Here is an 8,513-nt window from a genome sequence, read left to right on the forward strand (position 1 = left end):
TATACTCACCTCTGTAATATTCTTGCTAAAGTTTATTTTCAAATAATCCAGTAAATAAAAACTCCTACTATTACTTAACAGACAAAAAGGGCTTACATTTCAACAGTTGTCTTTACTTTTCAATATTGTTAACAAAGTTCATAAAAATAGAAAATTAAAAGAACATGTTATTTCTGAAAGAAATGTAATCTGGGTGAAAGTATATTGAAATACTAACCACTTTACTGTTCTAAAAGCATCGAGTATGATTCTTAATTACTAAATGTATTTTTAAATACACATTTTGCATTATTAAAGGCTACCTGATTGCAATAAATCCTGATTTCAAAGGTGTATATAATTTCCCAAACACTGCATAGATTGCATTTTCCTTAAAATAAACCAAAATGAGTGGAATGGGTAACTGACATTGTCTCAACTGCCTTCTGTGCAGAAACAGCTCATTCCATTTCAGGGCTGGGATACAGGCTGACACTTCCTTTCATTGTTCTATGTTTAACTATGTAGATTTTCTCCCAATAGGTTTTCATTTTTGCAGATGGCCAGAACCCAGTCAAAACTCTAGAGAAAATGTGTTTCTTAAATCAATTTATGACCTAGGGATAACTTGCTTGTGGGTAGCACTGGCTCTTGTCCATGTACGTAGTTTGCTTGGTAAGGATTCGTACCTTTCCCTGGCACAGATCCATCTAAGTGAATGTTTGTGTCTGTGTGATTTTTGAGTCCCATGACTTGTCATGCCATAACAGGAAGTTGATTTTTATCTTCACAAAACTGTTAGGTTTGTTTTTCTACTGCTCATTATTTCACAACCTGGCTCTTTAGGTCTGGGTTCTTCAGTGGTCATAAAATATATTGAGAAGTGTGTTCTTGCCTCAGATATTCACAGGACTTCCTCACTCTCCTCATTCAGGTCTCTGGTCAGAAGTCACCTCTTCAACAGGCACTCTCTAACCACCTATCTAAAGTGTTCCCACTTGAACCATGCTCTGTCTCCTGACCCTATGTTATTTATCACTCTCTGACATTATGCTATATGTGTGTCTTAGTCTGTTCCAGCTGCTGTAACAAAATATCCTAAACTGGGTGACTCTAAAACAACAGAAATTTATTTCTCACAATTCTAGAGGCTGGGAAGTTTAAGATCAAGCGGTTGGCAGGTCGGTGTCTGTTGAGGGCTCACTGTCTCGTTGACAGTCATCTTCTTGCTGTAACCCCACACTGTGCAAGGAGTGAAGGGTCACTTTCAGCCTCTTTTATAAGGACACTAATCCCATTCATGAGGACTGGATAACTAATCACTCCCAAAGGTCCTACCTCCTCCTACCATCACCTTGGCATGGAGGATTTCAACATACTAATTTTGGGGGAATGTAAGCATTCAGGGTATATAAAAATGCTTTGCTTTTTTGATTCTATTTTGTCTCTTCCACCAGAAATAAGTTTCATGAGGATAGGAGCTTTATTGATTTTGTTCACCAACTGAACTCCAGTGGCTAAAATAGTGCCTGGCTCGCAATAGGCTCTTCATAAATATTTATTAAACGGGGAAATGAAATAATTTGAAGGGATCTCAAGATGAAAGTATTTTGGACACTCCAAGTTAATAAAAGTGTCACTTAACACTAAAGAACAAGTTTAAAATCTCTATTCATCTGCATTTTAATATTTTTAAATTTTAACTTATAACTTGATATCAAATGATACAAAAGAACATCATCACATTTAAGAGAAGGTACACATTTGACATTGAATTTCTTTTTTTAGCTTTATCTTTTAAAAATATAATAGGTTTTATCTTCCCAATATTAAATTGACTCAGTTTCACTAAACTGGGAGTACTCTCAGAACCTATAAGAACTCCCCACAAAAAATTAAATTTTTAAATCTATTTTTTTTAGAAAGTAACTAGGAGGATGAATAAAAATATGAACATGTCATTTTAACAGAGTTATGCCTTTTTTCTTTTACGTTTACACGGTATAAATGTTGGTCTTCATTTTCTTTCTCCTTAGTCATTCACTTTGGTAGGGAGAATGACAAAACTAAGAAGAGAGGTGATGATGACAACATTAAAATGGAGGTCAGGTAATAAATGTGAAAATCTAGCTGTTAAATTTCAGGATTTTACAAACTACAGTGGAAATAAAGATAATTTCCCAAGGTCAGTGTCACCAATTTTTTTTCTCATTAAATAAGACTTCATGAATGTCTGATTGTGGCTATGGACAGTGATGATCAGATTTGAGTGGGAAATTGACTTAAATCTGAATAATGAGAGTCAGAGCTAGAGCCACAGGGAGAAAGTGCTGAAATCAGTTCTGATAGTTTTTTGGCTGTATCTTCAGGATTTTCTACATATATGGCTAAACCATCTGCAAATAAAAATATTTTTACTTCTTCTTTTCTGATGTGTACGCTTTGATTACATTTTCTTCTCTAGTCTCTGACTAGATGTCCAGTACTATGTTGAATAGTGGGCATTCTTGCCTTTTTCCTGGTCTTAAAGGAGAAGTTTTAAGTTTTAAGTTTTTTTTCCCGTTGATTATTATGTTAGCTGTGGGCTTTTCATATATGGCTTTTATTGTGTTGAAGTAAATTATTTCTATATCTGTTTCTCTGAGGGGCTTTATCATGAATTGATGTTGAATTTTCTCAAATACTTTTTCTTCATCTATTGAGAAAATTGTGTATGGTTTTTAAGCTTCATTTTGTTAATGTAATGGGTCACATTGATTAACTTTCTTCATACATTGAATTCCCTTTCATCCCAGAGATAAATCCCACTTGATCATGGCATATAATCCCTTTAATGTGCTCTTGAATTTGGTTTGCTAGCATTTACTTAGGATTTTTGCATGTATTTTCATCAGGGATATTGGCCTATATTTTTCTTTTTTTGTGGTAGGTTTCTCTGGCTTTGGTATTAGGGTGATAGCCTCATAAAATGAGTTTAGAAGCATTCCCTCTCTTCTGGTTTTTTGCGAGAATTTAAGACAATTGTTATTCTTTGAATGTTTGAAATCAGTACATTTGCAGGCTACAAAATCAACATACAAAATCAATGGTATTCTATACACAATGAAAATCTGGAAAGGAAATTAAGAAAACAATTCCATTTACAATAGCATTAAAAAGAATGAAATAGGAATAAACTTAACTAAAGAGGTGAAACATTTTTACACTGGAAATTATAACATTCTGATGAAGAAAAGTAAAGAAGACTCAGGTAAATGAAAAGACATTCCAATGTCATCAATTGGAATAATTAACATTGTTACAATGCTCACTTGCCCAAAGTGATCTAAAGACTCAATGCAATCCCTATCAATATCTTAATGGTATTTGTTACAGAAATAGAAAAAAAAATCCTAAAATTTATATGGAATCACAGAAGACCCTGTATAGCCAAAACAATCTTAAGCAAGAAGAACAAAGCTGAAGGCATTCCAGTACCTGATTTCAAAATATACTACAAAGAACCAGGAATCAAATCAGTATGGAATTAACATAAAAACAGAAAAATAGACCAAAAGAAGATAATAGAGAGCCCAGCAATAAATCTATGCACCTGCAATTAAGTGATCTATGAAAAGAATGCCAAGAAGACATAATGAAAAAGTATAGTCTCTTCAACAAATGGTATTGGCAAAACTAGATGTCTACATGCAGAGGAAAGAAATTGGACCTTTATCTCACACCATATACAAAAGTCAACTCAAAATGGATTAAACACTTAAATATAAAACCTCAAATCATCAAAAGACTAAAAAGAAAACACCAGGGAAATGCTTCTTGACATTGGTCTGGGCAACAAACTTTTTTGCTATGACATCAAGAGTGCAGGCAATGAAAGCAAAACTATACAAATGGAATTGCATCAAACTGAAAAGCTTCTGCACAGCAAAGAAAACCATCAACAGACTGAAAAGACAACCTACAGATTGTGAGAAAATATTTACAAACCATGTATCTGAGAAGCGGTTAATATCCAAAACATGTAAGAAACTGAAACACCAGCAATAATAAAAATGCAATAACATGATTTAAAAAATGGGCAAATAATCTGAATAGACATCTCTTAAAAGAAGGCATACAAACAATCAGCAAGTGTATGAAAAGGTGCTCAACATAATTAATCATTAGGGAAGTGCAAATCAAAACCACAAGGAGTTATCACCTCACACCTGTTGGAATGGCTATTATCAAAAAGACAGAAGAAAACAAGTATCAGTGAGGATTTGGAGAAACTGGGATCCTTGTACACTGTTGGTGAAAATGTGCATTGGTAAAGCCATTATGGAAAGCTGTACAAAAATTCCTTAAAAAATAAAAAACAGAATTACCATATTACCCAGCAACTCCACTACTGAGTATGCAGCCACAGGAAATGTAATTGGTGTCTCAAAAAGATTCCTGCACTGCCATGTTCATTGCAGAATTATGCAAAATAGCCAAGATATGAAAACAACCTAAGTGTCCATTGACACATGAATGAATAATGAAAATGTGGCACATTTATACAAAAGAAAATTATTCAACCTTTAAAAAGAAGGAAATATTAGCATTTGTGATGACGTAGATGAACCCAGAAGATGTTATGCTAAGTGAAATAAGCTAAAGAAAGACAAGTACTGTATAATCTCGTTTATAGGTGGAATCTAAAATAGTCAACTTGGCTGGGCACAATGGCTCACGCCTGTAATCCCAGCACTTTGGGAGGCTGAGGCTAGAGGATCACCTGAGGTCAGGAGTTCAAGACCAGCCTGGCCAACATGGCGAAAGCCTGTCTCTACTAAATACACAAAAATTAGCCTGGCATGGTGGTGCACACCTGTAATCTCAGCTACTAGTGAGGCTGAGGCAGGAGAATTGCTTGAACCTAGAAGGTGGAGGTTGCAATGAGCTGACACTGCACCACTGCACTTCAGTTTGGGTGACAGAGTGAGACTCCGTCTCAAAAAAAACAAACAAAAAATAAGTAAATAAAATAAAATAAAATAGTCAGACTCATAGAAGCAGACAGAATAGTGGTTGCTAGTAGCTGAAGGAAGGGCAAATGGAAGATATTGGTCAAAGTTCACGAAGTTTTGGTTATACAAGATGAGTAAGTTCTGGAGGTCTAATGTACAGCCTTGGCTATAGTAAACAATACTGTACTGTATACTTGATATTTGTTAACAGGGTAGATCTTAAGTGTTCTCATGAAAGAAAAACATCGTAGCATGAAATGTTGGATCTGTTAATTAGCTTGATTGCAGTGATCATTTTACAGTGCATGAATATACCAAAACACGTTGTATACCTTAAACACATAAAATTTTTATTGGTCAATTATATCTTAATAAAGTTGAAAAAAATTGTTTGAGTTGATGTTTACCCTGAGGATGGCTGTGAGACTTCAAGGTGCAACTATAGTTTAGAGTAGTCAGTGGCATTAGCAGTGACCAACATACCTTGAGAAATAAACTTTCTAAAGAAACACACTTTAGGCTGGGCGCAGTGGCTCATGCCTGTAATCCAAGCACTTTGGGGATGCTGAGGCAGAAGGATCACCAGGTCAGGAATTCGAGACCAGTCTGACCAACATGGTGAAACCCCGTCTCTACTAAAAATACAAAAAGTAGCCGGGGTGGTGGTGCGTGCCTGTAATCCCAGCTACTCAGGAGGCTGAGGCAGGAGAATGGCTTGAACCGGGAGGTGGAGGTTGCAGTGAGCCGAAATGGCGCCACTGCACTCAGCCTGGGTGACAGAATAAGACTCTGCATAAAAAGAAAAAAAAAAAAAGAAGCACACTTTAAATCAAGATATCAAAGAATTCCCAAAGATAAATTCTAAGAAACATGAACTTAAAATTGGAAAACAGTCAGTATCCACATGTACTAGGCAGAATGACTTCCCAAAGATGTTTATTCCCTAATTTCTGGAACCTGTGAATGTCACATTACATGGAAAAGGGACTTTTCAGATGTGATTAAGGGAGATTATCCTGGATTATCTGGGGCAGGAGGGGCTCCAGTTAATCACATAAACTCTTAGAAGCAAAGAACTTCCTCTGCTTGGAGTCAGAGAGATGCGGTGGAAGAGAAGAGAGAGATACAGTGAGCATGAGAGAGCATCACATGGAAGGCAGAGAGATGATTCTCAGCATGCCCTGGCTGGTTCCAAAATGTGCAAAGACCAGAAAAATGCTTCTAGGAGCCAAGGGCAGCCCTCAGCTGACAGCCAGCAAGGAAATGGGTATCTCAGTCTTGCAATCACAAGGACCTGAACTTAGACAACAACCTGAATGATCTTGGAAACAGATTCTTCGCCAGAACCTTGAGTAGTGGGTACATCTCTGCTGACCTCTTGATTTTAGTCTTATGAGACCTGGAGCAGAAAAATCAGCTAAGCCACACTGTGGCTTCTGAAAGTGTATAGAATATAGTCATCTTGATGAGAAAAACTATCAAATGCTTAAGGATACACTTAATTTTTATTGTATGATACCTATATCAAGAAAATGACAAAATTGAAATTGTTCATGAAAGAAAACTTAAATTCATAAAAGAAGACACTATGCTCTTGGAATGGGAAGATCACATAAAGATATGTGTCTTCCATTATATTCAAAGTAATACTGAGGCAGGATAGGTCCGTCAAGGAAGTGACCATATTCTCAGGTCACTGTGGTGACCTTACAGTCAACACAATAAGCCTCAGCATTCACATCGTAATTGAGTTTATTCAAGGAAACTTATCTTCAGTAGGAACTTTCCCCTGTAGAAAGCATGCACATTCTGATTTTACCTGTCCTCAAACTGACCTTTTACTCATTTTAATAGTAAAAAAGACACCCTTGGGTGGAGATTTAAGATGCTAATGAGACCTGCTACATATGAACAAACATGTACAGCTACTGCACATGTGCACCCCGAGGACCACCAAGAGCGTGCTTTCTAGTCGCACCTCTTTCCATCTCCCTATGAATAATCATGTCAGATTCCCATAAACAGGGTCTCCCTAGTGCCAGTCTTTGCTGTCTCATCCTTACAAGCAGCCTGCCATGAATTCTCTCTCTCTCAGGATGCACTACCTATTCCACACCCAACTTTCAAAATCTTCTTTTTCTTTTGCAATAAATTATGCTACACTTCTTTTGCTGTGTGTCTCTTGTTTGAATTCTTTTAAACTAAAAGACAAGAACTGAGGTATCACATCAGCCTTCAAAAATACCAAAGATTAATTTACAAAGATTTTGTTAAGAAAATGTATTTTATTGGATTTGCTGTTTCTAAAGTTCTCATGAAAAAGTAAATATGCAAGAATGTTTAAATGAATATATACTTTGATGCATAAACTGCTCTCAATAGATCTATTCCATAGAAATATACCCACAGCTTACTATAACACAGGTCGTGGTCATAAAATTCAGTATCTTTGTGAAATAAATTTTTAAATTGCAAAAAAATTAGAAACAGCCTAAATATCTATTAATGGGGACCAGTTAAATCATGTATGGCATGACTACACTGTCAAATTCTAGGCATTCAATAGATTCAGATAAAACTATACAAACAAAATAGGACCATCTCTAAGACATATAGTTAAATGAAAAACCAGACTACGTAACAAAATAGTAACATTTTATTTGGTTTAAAAAGGCAGTTGAATAGGTGTATAGTAAATATGATATGTTATTATATGAAAATACAAAGAAGAAAGCATCAAAATGTTAATTAATGGTGGTTAAGTCTGTGGAGGAAAATGGATATGGAGTGGAATGTTAAGCAGAATTTTTACTTTGTTCTATACTTAACACATTTTACAAATAAATTTTAATGTGTACCTTGAGTTATTATCTTTAAAAAGAAAATGTGATGCATTATTAGTTCATGAGTTTCAATTGCTCATTGTACCTCCGAAAAGCATTCTCTTCTTATTTCGGAAAATGGATTTTTAACTCTTGCATAGCCTCCCAGCTAAAGCCTAATGTTCCAGTCTCCCACAGAACCAGGCGCGGCAAGCAATTAAGTGCTGGCCAGTCAGATATAAACGGAAGTGCCGAGTGCCACTTCCTGGTCCTGACTTAACGTTAGGATAAATAACCCCTCTCCCTGCATTTTTCGTTTCTCCTTGCTGGCATGCATATGATATAGAAGTTGCTGGGCAGCCATCTAGGACCATGAAATGATAGCGACAAGTTGAGAATGGTAGAACCCAAAGAAGGGGGCTTGGGTTCCTGATAATTGGACTTGCCATCCAGTCTGGATCTCCTACCAATGTCATTACATGAGTAAGAAATACTATTATCTTCTTGGCTGGGCGCAGTGGCTCACGCCTGTAATCTCAGCACTTTGGGAGGCTGAGGCGGGTGGATCACGAGGTCAAGAGATGGAGACCATTCTCGCTAAACATGCTGAAACCCCGTTTCTACTAAAAATACAAAAATTAGTTGTGCGTGGTGGTGTGCACCTGTAGTCCCAGCTACTTGAGAGGCTGAGGCAGGAGAATCAGTTGAACCCAGGAGA

This window comes from Rhinopithecus bieti, unplaced genomic scaffold (assembly GCF_001698545.2).
Source record: "Rhinopithecus bieti isolate Rb0 unplaced genomic scaffold, ASM169854v2 scaffold_24952, whole genome shotgun sequence".
NCBI classification, from domain to species: domain Eukaryota; kingdom Metazoa; phylum Chordata; class Mammalia; order Primates; family Cercopithecidae; genus Rhinopithecus; species Rhinopithecus bieti.